General features: G+C 47.0%; 1 protein-coding gene across 22 annotated transcripts in view; it reads left to right on the top strand.

The window, feature by feature from the left end:
* Window positions 1-5,565: 5,565 nt before the first annotated feature.
* PROM1 (prominin 1) overlaps window positions 5,566-16,721 on the top strand; it is a 104,528-nt gene continuing 93,372 nt past the window's right edge. For 18 of the 22 annotated variants that reach the window (XM_088658098.1, XM_088658081.1, XM_088658117.1 and 15 more), the window contains exons 1-2: window positions 5,566-5,728; window positions 16,530-16,609. The gene's annotated coding sequence lies outside the window, so the exon portion shown is untranslated. The remainder of the gene's footprint in view (window positions 5,729-16,529; window positions 16,610-16,721) is intronic. The other 4 variants (XM_035112692.3, XM_035112687.3, XM_035112685.3 and 1 more) reach the window with 2 other exon arrangements.

Genomic DNA, 16,721 nt, shown 5'->3' with positions numbered 1-16,721 from the left:
GTCTGGTTCCATGTAACCTCACTTCTCGCCATGAGAGAACCGCTGGACTTCAGTGTCCTAACCTTTACTGGTGTTTGACTCAGGGTTAATCCTGTGACTTAGGTGTTAAAGGAGGTGCAGCCTTTTTAAATTTTATTTTAAGCAGGGCCATCTTAAGCGGCCCTGGCGCCGTGGAGCAACGGATCCCTCCAGCGCCCCCCCCGGCCCGTTTCCCAGCGCGGTGGGAGGGCGGGCGCGCAGCACGGCTGCCACAGTCACAGCTGCACGTCGGACCGTTGGACCGGCCTGCCAGCGGGCGGGCGCAGCTCGCGGCGCCCTCCTGGCAGGCCGGCGCCGTGGTGCCCTGCGCCACCGGGGGTCTACCTAGAGCCGGCCCTGATTTTAAGGACACATCGTAGTGGTCTTTGGGAGGTTACAAACATCTTTTGGAATCGCAGCATGGAAACCATGGCAGTGGCCAGTAAAAAAGAGTTTGGTTTTTTAATACTATTTTTTTTAAAAAAAATGGCAAATTGCTGTGGGGCAGAGGAGTCATCGGAAAACTTTTGGCACCACCGTATCACAGCAGGGAACATATAGAGGAGCAGGCAGTAAAAAAAAAAGTTTTTAAAATAATAATTTGAGGCGTCTTGGGGGCCAACAAAAAACTTTTGGCATTATGACATCACAGAGGTGAAGAGAGAGAGAGAGAGAGAGAGAGGGGGGGGATACAAATTGAGTGGGGGTTTGTGTGGCCTTCAGTTTGAAAGACCTTGGCTGCACATACAATGGAATGTGGAGGGAGAGGTCAGACACTCTAGGCAGTGTAGTAGTTAGACTGGGACCTGGGAGAGCAGGGTCCGGATCCCCACCTGGCCATGAAGCTCACTGGGTGACCTTGGGCCAGTCACTGCCTCTCAGCCTAACCTACCTCACAGGGTTGTTGTGGAGATTAATTGAGGATGGGGAGAACTATGTACACCACCTTGAGCTTCTTGAAGATGCAAGGTGGGCTACAAATGCAATAGTTACATATTTGGACATCCAAACCTCTCCCATCAGCTTCCCCAACCTGGTGCTCTCCAGATAGTCCAGCTGGTTAGAGCGTGATGCTGATAATGCCAAGGTTGCAGGTTTGATCCCTGTAAGGCAGTGGTCCTCAACCTTGGTCCTCCAGGTGTTTTGAGACTACAATTCCCATCATCCCTGACCACTGGTCCTGCTAGCTAGGGATCATGGGAGTTGTAGGCCAAAAACATCTGGAGGCCCAAGGTTGAAGACCACTGCTGTAAGGGACCGCTGCATATTCCTGCACTGCAGGGGGTGGACTAGATGATTCTCGGGGTCTATGATTCGATGAAGATTATATTCAATCTCTGAATAGCAGGGTGTGCCTATTGCAGAATTTCTGGGCATTTGAGAAGATGAGAATGTCAGTTTTCATTTCTTAGTGCAGAAACTATTGATCCGATGTGTAGAGATCTTTCCTGTTCTGCTTAGTTCAAGAGGGTTCTGGAAGGTTTCTTTTCTATGTGAAAGAAGTTTATTGTTTGGGTTATTCCTTCTGAGAAGCTGAGTACAGCTGGCTTAAACTGGTTCTGTTATCTCTTTCTGTCAAGGTCACACTGACTATAATAGCAAGGCCAAAAGAAACCTGGGTCTTCACTTATTTCTCTTTCTATCTCTTTGTTCTGGTGTGATGCTTTGTTCTGTATATAGTGTTTTAAGGTTTAGTCTTATTATAAGTTATTGCAAGTTTAACTTAAGTCTGCTGCAACTGGATTTCTTATGGACAGTGCTAATCCTGAATGTATTGGATTTGTGACCATGATGCTCATTTGCCTTCAGTAGCAGTAAAGCTCTGTGGGTTAAGTGCAATTGCCTCAGGTCTATTTTTGGGAACTCTACAATGCGGCTTTGTCATGCTGGCCGCATGACCTGGAAGCCGTATGCCGGCTCCCTTGGCCACTAATGCGAGATGAGCGTGCAACCCCAGAGTTGGTCACGACTGGACCTAATGGTCAGGGGTCCCTTTACCTTTACCTACAATGTGTTTAAGATTTTCCTCCACATGCACGGCAGAGAACCCACTCTTCAGATGTTTGGGAGCATAACTTCCATTAGCCCCAGCCAGTGTCTTTGGTCGAAAACACATCTGGGGGCATCAGGTTGGGGAAGGGTGCTGCACATGGTTTAAGACTGTATAAGGAGAAGAGCCAGTTGTGAACATGCTACCTCTATCCCCTCCGCAGCTGCCCTCAGTGAGTTGGGAGGCCTGGAGCATCAGCAGTGGGAAGCAAGCTCTGCTCATGGAGCTTTCCTGATGTGCAGCCTTCCTCTTTGTAAAGTTGCTTCATAGAATCAAAGAATTGTGGCATCGGAAGGGACCCCAAGGGCCATCTAGTTCAATGCCCTGCAATGCAGGAATCTTTTGCCCAATGTGTGGCTCTAACCCATGGCCCTGAGATTAAGAATCTCATGCTTTCTGATTCCTGGAAGGTGGTGAAGCTACCAACGGGGTCACACCGGAGGGAGGCAGCAGCTCTATGGACTTGTCCCAGCTCTCCCCCTCACCCTGTAAGGCTCAAACCACCATCACTTCATCCCGCAGAATAGGGATACCATTTGTGCATTCTCATAGAACTGTAGAGGTGGAAGGGACCCTGACGATCATCTAGTCCAACCCCCCTGCAATGCAGGAATACGCAGCTGTCCTGTATGCGGATCGAACCTGCAAGCTTGGTGTCATCACCACCACGCTCTAACCAATGGAACTCTAAGTGTCTGTTAAAGCGCCCCCCCAAAAAAACAATGCAACTGGAAAACTCTGGGAATTATGTAGATACCGGGAGAGGATATATTGATTTAATAGTATCCTTCCTAACTCACGCTTGTGAGTCATCAGCAGAGTGACATCGCTCAATATATAGCAGGAAGCTAGCTTGGTATATTCGCTTGAATCTCTTTACCTAAGCAATCCAATCTGGCTTTGTTCAGATTGGAGTATATTCCTGGTAAGACCCCTTTTATCCCTCCTAAAAAAGAATAAAGACACGAGAAGCTACTTTTAAAAGTAATAAGAAGTTTACTCACATTCAGTTCACAGTTGGATCCCTGAAGGCAGGCTTTAGCTTGTAGTTACAGATACAGTGTGACTTACATCCTTGTAAAGATGGGCCCATGTGCTGCTGGCAGAGAGCCAGCAGTGCAGTACAGTATAAGAGAATAAAAGGCATCAAAAGAGGAAGGTGGTTGCGTGACTGGACCTTTTGTTGTGTCTGCAAGGGTCACATGCAGGGGGAAGGATGCTCCAGACCAGGTGTAACAGGAAGTTCAAGTGGCTGGATCAACATCCCCCATCTGTGTCCACTCTAGGCAAACAAGAAGTGATGTACTTGACTGCTTATGTTACAACCCACAAAAAACGAGGACTAAAAAGCAGCACATTGGATCAAGTGGTTTCTGGTGCTTCTGTTGAGATCTTTCAAGAGGTCTGTGAGACCTCGCTAGACCCTGCAGTTGCTTCTCCCCCTGCCAAGGAAGAAGTGAGAAGAGCTGGCAGTGAAATATACAGCATTCAAGGGTAAATACAGAAACCAAGGAAGGGCAAGGACAGGAAATCGATGGATAAATTAATTTACGCTCTATGTTAACATCTGCTCCCCCTCCCAGGTTGAGCGCACAATAAATGAACTATTTATTGCCTTTTGCAGTTAGCCATCGTCCTTTGTGCAGATCTCCAGGGGGATCAATCCTCTGAACTGCTCCTTGCTTGCTTTTAAGCTTGCATTCCTGGCTGGGGTTTGGGACTGGACTCCCGCAGGGCTAGGGCTCCCTTCTGAGCAAACGCACACAGACGCAGCCTGCCACAGACCCATCCCCTTGCAACCAGTAACGGACCTACATTTTAGGAGCCCAGAAATGATATGGGGCTTCCCTTCGCAACCAGCAGCAAGGTCTGGGGAACCCCTGGGGTTGTTCCACGACAGATTGCCACATTTATTTTTTAAAGTAAAAAATTAGCTACTACGTCTCAGATTTTGATTAAAATGGCTGCACTGGATTATCTCACATGTCAAAGTCACTGGTGTTAATAAAAATGTCCCATGCATTATAGTTGTTGAGTTATGGGGATGGATGAAAATTATGGAAAATTAGCGAAAGGTAATATACATGCATGAGGCATTTTCTAAAGCAATTTTTTTAAAGCAATGTGGCTAAAATTAATCTGGGGCCCCTCTGGGATCAGGGGCCCTGAAGTTTAAGTTTCTGCCTATACTAGCAAACCCCATGCACACTTGGGAAATGTTTGGACTCACCTCTTCCCAAGAGAAGCACATATAGGAGCCAACTCCTAGGGACTAAGGCCCCTTCAGCCCCCCCCTAAAATATTTGAGGTGGTCACCTCCCCCCCCCCAAAAAATTGATGGGTATTGCCATTCAAATGGTGTGTGGTCGAGTATGCAGGGGCCGGAAGTTGGCACCCTTGATAGGAGGCCGTGGCGGCTTCACCCCCCACAAGAAAATATTTGAGGGGGCCTGGCCCCCACAAAGTTGATGGGCATTCCCATTCAAATGGCGTGTGTGCATTGCATCATGTGGTCCATTATGTGGGGCGGGGCTTACCTGGGTCCCGACAATATTTTATTCAAGTTGGCACCCCTGGCATAGGCGTAGCCAGGGGGGCAGGGAGGAGCATCTCCCCCCCATCAATAAAAATACTGTACATAGCTAACTGAGCTTCTCCCCCACCAACAAAAGGCCTGGTGATGTAAAGAAACACTTAGAATTTGGTTTCAGGGCCCCAAAGGTGTCTGCTAGGGTTGGAGAAGACGGGTGATGTCCAACCAAGAAGAGAAAGAAGCAAGTGGCTTTTCAAAAGCACAGATCCATAGCTGTCAAGTTTCTCATGAGGAAACCGGTTCAGCATAAGGGAATTTCCCTTTAAAAAAGGGAGAACTTGGCAGCTATGCACAGATCCTTTATTCGGTTGCAACTGGGTTCCCTACACAAAGATGAAAAATGGTATGAGGGACCCCATCCAAAGTTAAGTTCAGAATACTCGGATACAATTATAAAAATAGAGATAGGGTAAATTGAGGAAATAGGGTAATAGGCAGCGCAGGGAGGAAAGAAAAATGCTTTCTTTGACAGAAAGGGAGGGAAAGGATTGGAAGGAGGGGAATAACAGGAGAAGCGAATTAAAAGGAGAGCAGACTTAAGGCAAAATTGAGGAAAAGGTTTATATATCTCCTTCTTAGGTTGTCTTCATTTGGTTTATTTAGCGTCTTTCTACATCACTGGCTACTCCCACGACCCCTGGTATGCAGCCTGCGCCCGCAGGGGCCCCAATCCCGCTAATTTCCCACGAAGCTCCTGCTCCCTACCCAGGAAAGCTGCCCGCTTTGCGCCAGGACTTGCGCCCCACGGGCTTTAACTACCAAGCCTGCCCGGCTCTCGCTTCCCATCCCTCGAACACCCCCTCCCACCACCCCCAGCTCGACCCACCCGCTTTCCCAGGCGCGCTCCCTGCGCAGGTGGTTCGAGCCCGCAACGCATCGGAGAGGGGCGGGATCGCGCTGAGGCGAGCGCGCGAGCGCGTAGCGGGGAAGGGAGGCCCGGAGGCGAGCAGATGCCGCGCGCAGGGGGTGGAGAAGCAGCAGCAGCACCAACGCGGGCGCGGCAAGAGCGAGTTTTTTACGCGGCTGGAGCCTCTCTCGCAGCGAAGGGGCGGGTGCCTGCGGTCCGGGTGAGTAGCCTGCGCCGCGCCCACCCTCCGCTCCGGATTGCGCGCTCGGGTTGGCTGGGGGACACCCCCCCATACCCAAGCACGGGCCGGTCCCGGGGTTCCTAGGGCGGTAGATCCTCTCCTGGGGGAAAAGGCGCAATCCTCGGGACTTTGCGCACGCACACACACCCCGAAAGAAAAGCGAAGCTGTGCAGCCCCGTGGGAAGCCTCGAACTCGGCGGGGCTTACTCCCGAGTAAATGCATGCGAGGCTCGTGCTGCAAAGGCACGCTTCTTCTTGGGAGATGGAAACAGGCGCAAGAGCGCGCTGCACGGCACCCCGAGGCTGCCAGGGCGCTTCTTTTCTTCCAAGGTGTGCAGCAAAGGGGTCCCGGCGGGAGTTAATGTCCCCGGGCAGGGCGCGCGCCGCGTTGCAACCCGAACCGCTGCTCCGTTTGCTTTAAGGCGAGGATTCCCGCAGGGCTCGCTTGCCCAGGAGGTGCTGCTGCGCTCTTAGGGGGGCTTGCGCTGCGCAAGTGGGCGCCGCCGTCGAGGGAAGGACAGGGACCCAGGTGGAAAGCTCCATGGCGAGGCTCCCATTTCCCCTTGCGGGCTGAAGCCTCGCTCAGAGCCTACCCTGGGCATTGCGGTAAGAAGGGAGCTGTTTGACAGCGCAACTGACTGGTAGTCCTTCCTTGGCGGCTTTTAAACAGAGGTTGGATGGCCATCTGTCACGGATGCTTTAGTTGAGATTCCTGCAATCCAGGGGGTTGGACTAGATGACCCTTGGGGTGCCTTCCAATTCGACACTTCTATGATAATTTCCTTTCACAGCACCTTTTGTACCGCATGGCAAATGTGTGACCGCATGCCTTTCCGTGCATATTTAGAAGATTGCTGTAGGTTGCGATCCACCAGCAGTGCATGCGTGGTGTTAAATTAATTCAAAAGGTTGGGACTCGCTGCCTGATAAGGGTTAGATTTGAGCTGCTATCACTTAGTACTGGAACAAGCTCAGGAGTGAAAGGGAGAAGGGAAGGGACTTTGAGATCTGGCCTCCCTTTCTGCTCTGCAAATTGTTGCCTCTAGTGAGCTAGTCAAGAATATTTGGGTTTCATAAATTCTCCTAGGTGAACTCCCCCCCCCCATCAACCTTTACCTATAAACACAACTTTTCACTGGCTGCTTCCAGGTGACCTGTTTATTGAGCCTTCCTGAAATGCTGGCAGGGAGATTAGAGGGCAACTGCTGTTTAATGATCATTCACTCTCATTTGTTTGTGGGGAGGTTAAACAATGTTGCATCAAAGCAAGTCCATTCCCTTCACTTTCCTTACTGCAAAAAGTTCGATCTTTTGAGGAAGTGGGTTTGTTCCGCGGGGCATTCAAAGCCACTTTAATTGCACAACCTGAATTTGCCAGTATGTGATTGAATCTCTCCCCCAAATTGTGACAGTCACACTACTCGGTTCACATAATTTTTAATCCGGACACTCTTGAGTGGCATGCAGCAAGGTTGCTTGTGGGAAAGGAATTTTGAAGTTGAGCAATCTCCAAGGCTAGTTTAGGTGAGTGTCTTAAATGCATAAGCCGGAGATAAGGTTAGTAGGGTGCTAGTCTGTATATGGAGTAACTTTCGGGAAGCTGTTGTTATTTAGATGGGATATTTTCAGTTATGGCTTCCACTCAGATAGTTTTTGGAATTGAAAAACTGGGTGTAGGAGCACTGGGTCAATCTGAAATTTAGTAAGTACACATGAAGTAGCTTTAGATCAGGCATCCCCAAACATACAACCTGAGTCTGCTTATGGAAGGGCCGACAGCAGCACCTCAAAACGCAGCAGCTTACTCCACGGTAACAGCATCAGTGTAACAGCACTGTCAGGCATGAAATGTCCAGAGCAGGCAACCCCAAACTGCAGCCCTCCAGATGTTTTGGCCTACAACTCCCATGATCCCTAGCTAACAGGATCAGTGGTCAGGGATGATGGGAATTGTAGTCCAAAACATCTGGAGGGCCGAAGTTTGGGGGATGCCTGCTTTAGATCATATGTAAAGGTAAAGGTAAAGGGGCCCCTGACCATTAGGTCCAGTCGTGACCGACTCTGGGGTTGCGCGCTCATCTTGCATTATTGGCCGAGGGAGCCGGCGTATAGCTTCCAGGTCATGTGGCCAGCATGACAAAGCCGCTTCTGGCAAACCAGAGCAGCACATGGAAACGCCGTTTACCTTCCCGCTGTAGCAGTTCCTATTTATCTACTTGCAATTTGACGTGCTTTCGAACTATTAGGTTGGCAGGAGCTGGGACCGAGCAACAGGAGCTCACCCCATCACAGGGATTCGAACTGCCGACCTTCTGATCAGCAAGCCCTAGGCTCAGTGGTTTAACTCACAGCGCCACCTGGGTCCCTAGATCATATGTAGTCCTCTGCAATAGATTGACACTGTTTCAGCACCACTGTTATAGGGTAGGAGGACTGGCTTTGGAATACAGTGGTACCTCTGGTTACGTACTTAATTCATTCTGGAGGTCCGTTCTTAACCTGATACCGTTCTTAACCTGAGATACCACTTTAGCTAATGGGGGTCTCCCGCGCTGCCGGCGCACGATTTCTGTTCTCATCCTGGGGTAAAGTTCTTAACTTGAGGTGCTACTTTGAGTCTGTAACCCGAGCTGTTTGTAACCCGAGGTACCACTGTAGATTTGTCTGCTTTACGGGAGCTGCCAGCCACCCCTAGCTCTCTGTGGGATGTGAACATTTACCATGTTCACAAATATGGTAAAGCTCTTGGAAGCGGACATGAACTGGTTAATACATAATGGGCAGTTACATCTATTGCTTTTCCTTGGCACCAAGGAAGACTCTCCCACCCCTACCCACCTACTCTGTGTACAGGCAGGGCCGGCCCTACGGCCAGGCTGGGTGGCGCAGGGCACCACGGCGCTGGCCCGCCAGGAGGGCGGCGCAAGCTGCGCCCGCCCGCTGGCCAGCCGGTCCGCCGCGCAGCTGCGCCCACGACAACCGCACTGTGCCTGCCCGCCCGCCGCGCAGCAGCGCCTGTGGCAGCCGTGCTGCGCCCGCCCGCCCACCCACCACGCTGGGAAATGGGGCGGGGAGGCGCCGGAGGGATCCGTCGCTCCACGGCGCCAGGGGCGCTTAAGACGGCCCTGTGTACAGGTGTGTGGTGTCCCTTCTGATCTTGGTGGAAAGAGTGAAGAGATAAGCCTTTTCATTCCCTGGTGCTGCCTGCACAGTGAATGTTAAGCTTCCTTGCCCTTGTTAGCAGTTACGAAAAAGTAGATAGGCAGTTGCCTGCTCCTTATCTTAAGCTTATGCCTTTTTGGCTCTTAGAAGATGGATCCAGTGTATAGGTCAGCCACTCTAGCATCTATTTTCTATTCTCGGTCTATTCCAGCTGCCCAATTAATCATACCAGTGATCAAATCTGGGGCCCAGGGCTTGCAGATAAGTGCTGACCCTCTTAGACAGGCATCCCCCAACTGCGGCCCTCCAGATGTTTTGGCCTACAACTCCCATGATCCCTAGCTAACAGGACCAGTGGTCGGGGAAGATGGGAATTGTAGTCCAAAACATCTGGAGGGCCGAAGTTTGGGGATGCCTGCTCTGAGCTATGGTCTCTCCTAAGTACCGTTATCCAGTTTGGGACTTGATAACAAAGAACATCTGCTTTCCATGTACAACCTCATGCTGGATTTCTCAAGTTTGCACCTCACTTGTTATGAAGGAGCTAACCTTTTAGCCCAGCCACTTGTTTTTATTAAAGGACTGTATCCTTTCTCTCCTTGTTAAATGTATATTTATTAGAGTGTTCTCACCACCTTAAGTGTTCCCATTTCTCCCCAGCTCCAAGGTTATTGAACTTGGTACTTTTCCTGCTCTTTACCCACCATAATTGTATAAACAAAAGTCTGGGTTAAGCTTAAGTGATAATAACTAATTTAAGTTCTTAGTTAGAAGCACAGTTAAAAATGTTTCCTAGTTTAAAAGATAAACTACATAACATTTATGTTAACCACCCCTCTTACCTGTGGTACAAAAGAAAACAAAGATTTCTTTTTTACTAGCTCTAGAGAACTAGTGGAATACTTATTACTGCTACCAATGTAGTTGCTTAGTCTCGGTGATATATTTAATTTTAATTTTGTTATGTTTATGGTGAGGGCTGTGACTTTGTTACAACTTGATTATTTCATTGAACTGTCAGAGATGTAGCTTTGGGTCTTTGTTTTATTTCGTTTGTTTGTTGAAAAGCTCTATTTAATACCGCTTAGGCTTAGCATACTTACAGCAACCAAATTTGTGTCATTGTGAGAGCGCTATTGAACTTTTGTTTTGCCTATAATTCCAAAAATTAAATTAAAATTGTGATTTTTATTTTATTTTTTAAGTGAGGTGGCAGTTGCTGTGCTGCTGACTGGCCAAAAGTACTGTAGTCCATAAGAAACGCCAGATCTTCTCTCCACTCTTCTGAATTGAATTGTATGCATGTTACTTCATTATCCAGCTTCAGTGCCATCTCAGCTTGTCGGACTGTAAGATACTTGCAGGGCAATGACCTCTCTATTTTTGCCTGAGATTAGCACACTGCCTAATTGACCAGGCAAGTGTTGTCAATTGGCCACCTGTTATTTAACCATTGTCACATATTCCACAATGCCAAGAATGCTGCAGTCTTAATGGCAGATCCCCCCCCCTTGTAATGCCACACGATAGCAAGAGCGAGGGCTGATCCCCCATAGTCCTACAGCAGTCATGCGAGAGCAAACTTAGCAGCCAAACTATCCGCAATAACAGCAGTCTTCTCCAAGCAGAAACAGAAACTTTGAACGACCAATTCTTTATAAATTCAATTAAAACCATTTCATACTTTTCCAATATGTTAGGCTAACTGCAAGCATACGTGTGTGTTTCTGTTTGTGCTAATAAAATTAATACTTGACCAAATCTTTCTTCACAAGTCACTTGAACAAAACCCTATTTTGACTGATGAAATGCCCACTCCCAGGGCTCCCCCCCCCAGGTGGAACTCAGTTCTGGCACCTCTCAGGTGGGCACCATTGCCATTATAAGAGAACAAGGGAGGCGTTCATGGTGAGCTCTGGCACCTCTTTTTTCTAGAAAAATAGCACTACACAATACTATTGTCTCTTTTCATCCGTCAGACCCTGAGTTTAAAGTGGCCCATGCAATGCAATTCCTTCATGACACCTAAGTCAAGCAGAAACTGAAGCAGGAAAGTGGAGGGTGCCCTCAAATTGCAAGGCCAAATTGGGGGTAATAAAGTGTTGTAAATTCCCCAAAGTTACTAGCCTATGATTTTGCTTTTTCTAGCCAGCCTGCCACCCAGTCCATATAAAAAATGGTAGGTCTGCCTGGCTGCCTGGAGGCATTTTTTTTCTTTTCTTTTTAAAAAGTTTTTATATTTATTTTTAAAAGCAGGATAAGCAACAACAATGCCTGGAGGCATTTCTTACCGCCAATTAGCACTGGGCACCTTGAGAAAGAGGAGGAATGATTCACACAACTGAATTTGTTTTCTCCTCGAAATCTTTATAGTCATACCTCGGGTTACAGCCACTTCAGGTTGCATCTTTTTGGGTAGCGCTCCTTGTCGAACCCGGAAGTACCAGAACAGGTTACTTCTGGGTTTCGGTGCACGCGCAGAAGCACTAAATCATGCTTTCCGCATGCGCAGAAGCACGAAATCATGCTTTGCGCATGCACAGATGCGCAGATGCGGGTTGCGAACGCTGCGGGTTGCGAACATGCCTCCCGCACGGATCACGTTTGCAACCTGAGCATCCTCTGTCGTTTATTTTCTCTCTCTCTCCGCCCCATCCCTGCCCCCCCCAAGTGAGTTGAAAGCCCTCCTCCTGTTTTTCCTCTTGGCATTTTCTAGGGGTGGTATTATGTTGCTTATTAATGTTTCCTCACTTGCTTTGCAGGGCCCTCATGGGGTGTGCTTTATAAATAATAATTGACTTTATACCAATTAGCAAAACTATAATCCCAAGAATTTTGGAAGCTGACTGCAATTCAAACCAGCTGCCAGTCTGGAGATGGCTGAATCTTGCTTCTGGAGATTATCACTCTTTTGATGCTTTTACTGTGCTTTAATAAGCCAATTATAGCGCAGCTCATGTTTTACAAAGAGGGGCTTCCAGTCTTAACAGAGACTTGAAAACCATTTTTTAAAATGTCACCCAACTCATAATCATTGTGTTAATTCTTCTAAAGTGATCTCCAGCAATGCTTGATCACTCACGTACCCTTGATTATTGTTTGTCATTTATTTACTTACTAGCTGGCCCGGCCACGTGTTGCTGTGGCTCATCCCTGTGTTTCTCCCCTACCCTGTCCTGATCCATGACGCATCCCATCTCCTCCCCCACCCCCACCTCGGGTCATCCTTGTGATTTCCCCCACCCTGACCCATGACCTATCCCGTCTCCTTCCCCCCCCACCCCCCGGTTCATCCCTGTGATTCCCCCAACCCTGTCCCAACCCATGACCTATTCCGTCCCGTCCTCCTCCCAACACCCACCCAGGCGAGTCCCCACCTCCGTTCGGCTTAGTCTGTAAAGGCGAATCGAGCTGCTGTGGAGAGGAAAGGTTTTCTAGCTGCAGTACCAGAGTAACAGAGTGCTGTTTTGCAACCTCTTCTGGCTTCTTTTACCCAGCGTGCACTTTTGGGTGAGTTGTGTGTTCTGAAACACGGGGTTTTGGGGTTTTACATTGCGCAGGTGTGACATCTGTCTACGCAAACTTTCCTATAGCCTTCAGACTTCCGAATGTGATGTTGTGTCAAAATTTCACCTCAATCGGTCAAGCGGTTTTGGTGAAAAGTGGAAACACACCCACATGCCCAGTTTACATTTTTATATACCATATATAGATTTGATTTGTATTCCTCTCTCTTGATAAATTCCCCATGGCCCAGGCTGATGTCAAAAAGTTAAAGTTAAACCACCACAATACGAAAGAGCAGTAAAAAAAACAAAAAACCCAGTGCTACTGTGCACCCCCCTACACACATTCTTGCATTGTTTTCAAGGCTAAATTCTCCTTGTATTCAACAAGTTGCAGCTTCTTGAATCTTGGGCAATCCCAGGAAGAGGTTCCGTTAGTTCAAGATGCATGTGTGTGTGTGTGTGTGTGTGTGTGTGGTGATTTCCCAGTCTACATATTTATTTTACTTCTTTATTATAAATGAGTGCATAGTAACAAGTAAATGGAGTTGTAAAGCCCCAATTCTTCAAATTGCTGATTTCGTGGTGTTGTTACTATATCGTCCAAAACCGGTTTTAAGTCCATATCATGATATTGGCTTCATAATTTTTGACCTGGCAATATATTGTGAATCTTGGTGTGTGTGTGTGTTTGTGTTTGTGTGTTTGTGTGTGCATATGTTTGTGTTTGTGTTTGTGTGTGCAAAAAACACAATGTGGGGAAAACCATGAAGCCAGCCAATGTTTCTCTCGATTCCTCCAGCCCCCGCTAATTCTGCCTACTCAGCTCTCCCCTGCCTCATGCAAGGGGGGTAGCCAATCACAAGAGCAGGCACCGGCAAAAAGAAGGATGCAAGGAAAATCGTGAAGCCAGCCAATGCCTCCGTCCTTATTTCAGACATTTTGATGCTATCAATATACCACTGTTTAGCTGGTGGTGTATCACGATGTTGAAAACCAGCTATCATCCAGCCCAATTGTGATGCAAACCAGGAAGCCCCTGGTTCAAATCTTGCCTCTGCCATGAACTCACTAGGTAGCCTTAAGCAAGCTGCTCTCTTTCTGCTGCCCCCTTCCATGTAATATGTTGAAAGCTATGTGAATGTTAAGTGTGCCTCAGTCTGGAAGGGAAGGCAGTGTGGTCCTGTGTGGTGTGTTAAGATTATTTACATGCTTTAATATTTCAGAGGACTTGTCTGATATTATGGAATTTAAAATTGGCAACTTAACCTTTGCTCTATAGCTCTGTTATTAAGACTCAGTGTGACTCTGCAGCTGCTAACTTTATTCTTAGGTAGGGTTTCTCAGTTTGTAAAACAGTGTACCTGCTATGCCCTCAGATCTTTTGAAGGTCAGTTAATGCCTGCTGGTATGGATCGAATGTGCTATGCATCTAGAAATGAGTAAACAGGAAGTGTTATCAGCATGATGTATAAAGAGCAGTGGAATGTAGGTGGAATGTTTGTAGCGGAGACACAGGCCCTCCAAGTGTCCCTATTTTCCAAGGACAGTCCCAAATTTACAAAAGTCGTCACAGTTTCTGAGTTGATCTCAGATCCTTTTCCTTAGGACGTCCCTATTTTCATCTGATAAATGTTGTAGGGTATGGTAGGATGTCCCTACCATGTTTCTCCGAAAATAAGACACCGTCTAATATTTATTTTTCCTCCAAAAAAACCCCACGGTGGCTTATTTTCAGGGGATGTCTTATTTTTTATTACGTGTCCAGCCTTGCCTCTTCCTTGGTGCCCTCCAGATCTGCGCCTATCACTATGTCTTATTTTCGGGGTATGGCTTATATTGCGCAAATGCTTAGAAATCCTGCTATGGCTTATTTGATGGGTATGTCTTATTTTCGGAGAAACAGGGTATATTCATCAAATAAATGTCAGAGGGTATGGAGTTATATGACACACACACCCCAAACCAAGGAGATAAGTAGCTATACAACCTTTAGAAGACACCTGAAGGCAGCCCTGCATAGGAAAGTTTTTTTTAATGTTTTATGTTTTATTATGTTTTTATATCTGTTGGAAGCTGCCCAGAGTGGCTGTGGCAAGACCACAGTCAGATAGCCGGGGTATAAATAACAAAATTATTATTATTATGAAATAGGATGTCCCTATTTTCAATGGAGAAATGTTGGAGGGTATGGAGACAATGTAATTCTTTTAAAATACAGTCATACCTCATGTTGCGTCCACTGCAGGTTGCGTCTTTTCAGATTACGGACGCGCTGAACCAGGAAGGCCCGGAATGGGTTACTTCCGGGTTCGGCGCAGCCATAACCTGTGCGCATGTGCAGAAGTGCCCAATTGCATCGCGCACATGCGCAGACGCAGTGCTTCAGAATGTGGCCTTTTCAGGTTGCAAACGGGCCTCCGGAACGGATCTCATTCACAACCAGATGTACCACTGTAATGGAAAAGAATCATTGGAAAACTGCAAGCCAATCCTGTTCACAATGGCATACTTTACTTTTAAAGATTCTAGACGCTTGGTTGCATTTACACATAATACTAAGCCACAACATGTTGTGTAAGTCAGCTGTATTAGGCATTCCCTTCCACTTTTTTCTACTTTTCACATTAGCAGGTTAAACAAACTATGTCTGAGCCGCGGTTCATGGTTTGTTCACCGTAAGAGACCATGATAGTTAGCCAGTCTTAAATAATAAACCATGGCTTGATGTTGACTTGGCAATTGTGGTTTGCTGGGGCGAAACAAACCATGACCATGAGTTTGAATTTCATGATGAACAAGCCCTGCTGTGCTTAGCTTACCCGTTCACATGACGAGAGGAGCAAAGTACTGTAGCTGTTTTGGGAATGTATGCACAGACATGGAAGTAGTGAGCAGTATTTTATGGCTTAGCTTTGCATGCTGAGTTGCTAACTATTCTTGAGGATAATCATAGAATCATAGAGTTGGAAGAGACCACAAGGGCCATCCAGTCCAACCCCCTGCCAAGCAGGAAACACCATCAAAGCATTCTTGACATATGCCTGTCAAGCCTCTGCTTAAAGACCTCCAAAGAAGGAGACTCCACCACACTCCTTGGTAGCAAATTCCACTGCCGAACAGCTCTTACTGTCAGGAAGTTCTTCCTAATGTTTAGGTGGAATCTTCTTTCTTGTAGTTTGAATCCATTGCTCCATGTCCGCTTCTCTGGAGCAGCAGAAAACAATCTTTCTCCCTCCTCCATATCCTTTCATATATTTGAACATGGCTATCATATCACCCCTTAACCTTCTCTTCTCCAGGCTAAACATACCCAGCTCCCTAAGCCATTCCTCATAAGGCATCGTTTCCAGGCCTTTGCCCATTTTGGTTGCCCTCTTCTGGACCCGTTCCAGCTTGTCAGTATCCTTCTTGAACTGTGGTGCCCAGAACTGGACACAGTACTCCAGGTGAGGTCTGACCAGAGCAGAGTACAGTGGTACTATTACTTCCCTAGATCTAGATGCTATACTCCTATTGATGCAGCCCAGAATTGCATTGTCTTTTTTAGCTGCTGCATCACACTGCTGACTCATGTCAAGTTTGTGGTCTACCAAGACTCCTAGATCCTTTTCACATGTACTGCTCTCAAGCCAGGTGTCTCCCATCCTGTATTTGTGCCTTTCATTTTTTTTGCCCAAGTGTAGTACCTTACATTTCTCCTTGTTAAAATTCATCTTGTTTGCTTTGGCCCAGTTGTCTAATCTGTTAAGGTCAATAAGTTTGATACTATTACACTGGCTGTAGCAAAATTCCTCTCAGAGGCAGTAAAAATCAGAAATCAGTATGTACAGACTAAAGCTCCTCTGTTGGCTACCAAGGCCGATCTTATACCTTAGTAATTGTTGATATTTCCTATTGTTGTACTGTGTATTTTGCGTCTACAGACCACAATAAAGCTCTGTGTGTGAACTAAATACATTGTCAGTTAAAAACATTATTTATATAGCAGAACTACCCGCTTTATTTTTGCTGTGATGAAGTAGGCATGCTGCTATTTTCTGCTTCTAAGAATTGTTTACTCTTTGTGCATTGGTCAGACACATTAGAGGAATATGCTCTTTTTATTACAGGTTTATCTTTACGCTTGGGAAAAGAAAGTACAAATTTAATGGCTCAAAAACCTTATTATCCAAGTAACTGGAGAGGCTGGGTAAGTAGGATGTTTATATAAGAAATTAAATGCCCCAAATTGAAGCTCAAAATTACTCTTCTGTTGTGTGGAGGTTAGGTACTGAATATGCTGAGTAGATAACCTTTTCATA

The sequence above is a fragment of the Zootoca vivipara genome, chromosome Z1 (genome assembly GCF_965207765.1).
Source record: "Zootoca vivipara chromosome Z1, rZooViv2.hap1.1, whole genome shotgun sequence".
Taxonomy (NCBI): domain Eukaryota; kingdom Metazoa; phylum Chordata; class Lepidosauria; order Squamata; family Lacertidae; genus Zootoca; species Zootoca vivipara.
The sequence above is the reverse complement of the archived record's forward strand: the minus strand, read 5'-3'. Positions and strand labels throughout refer to the sequence as shown.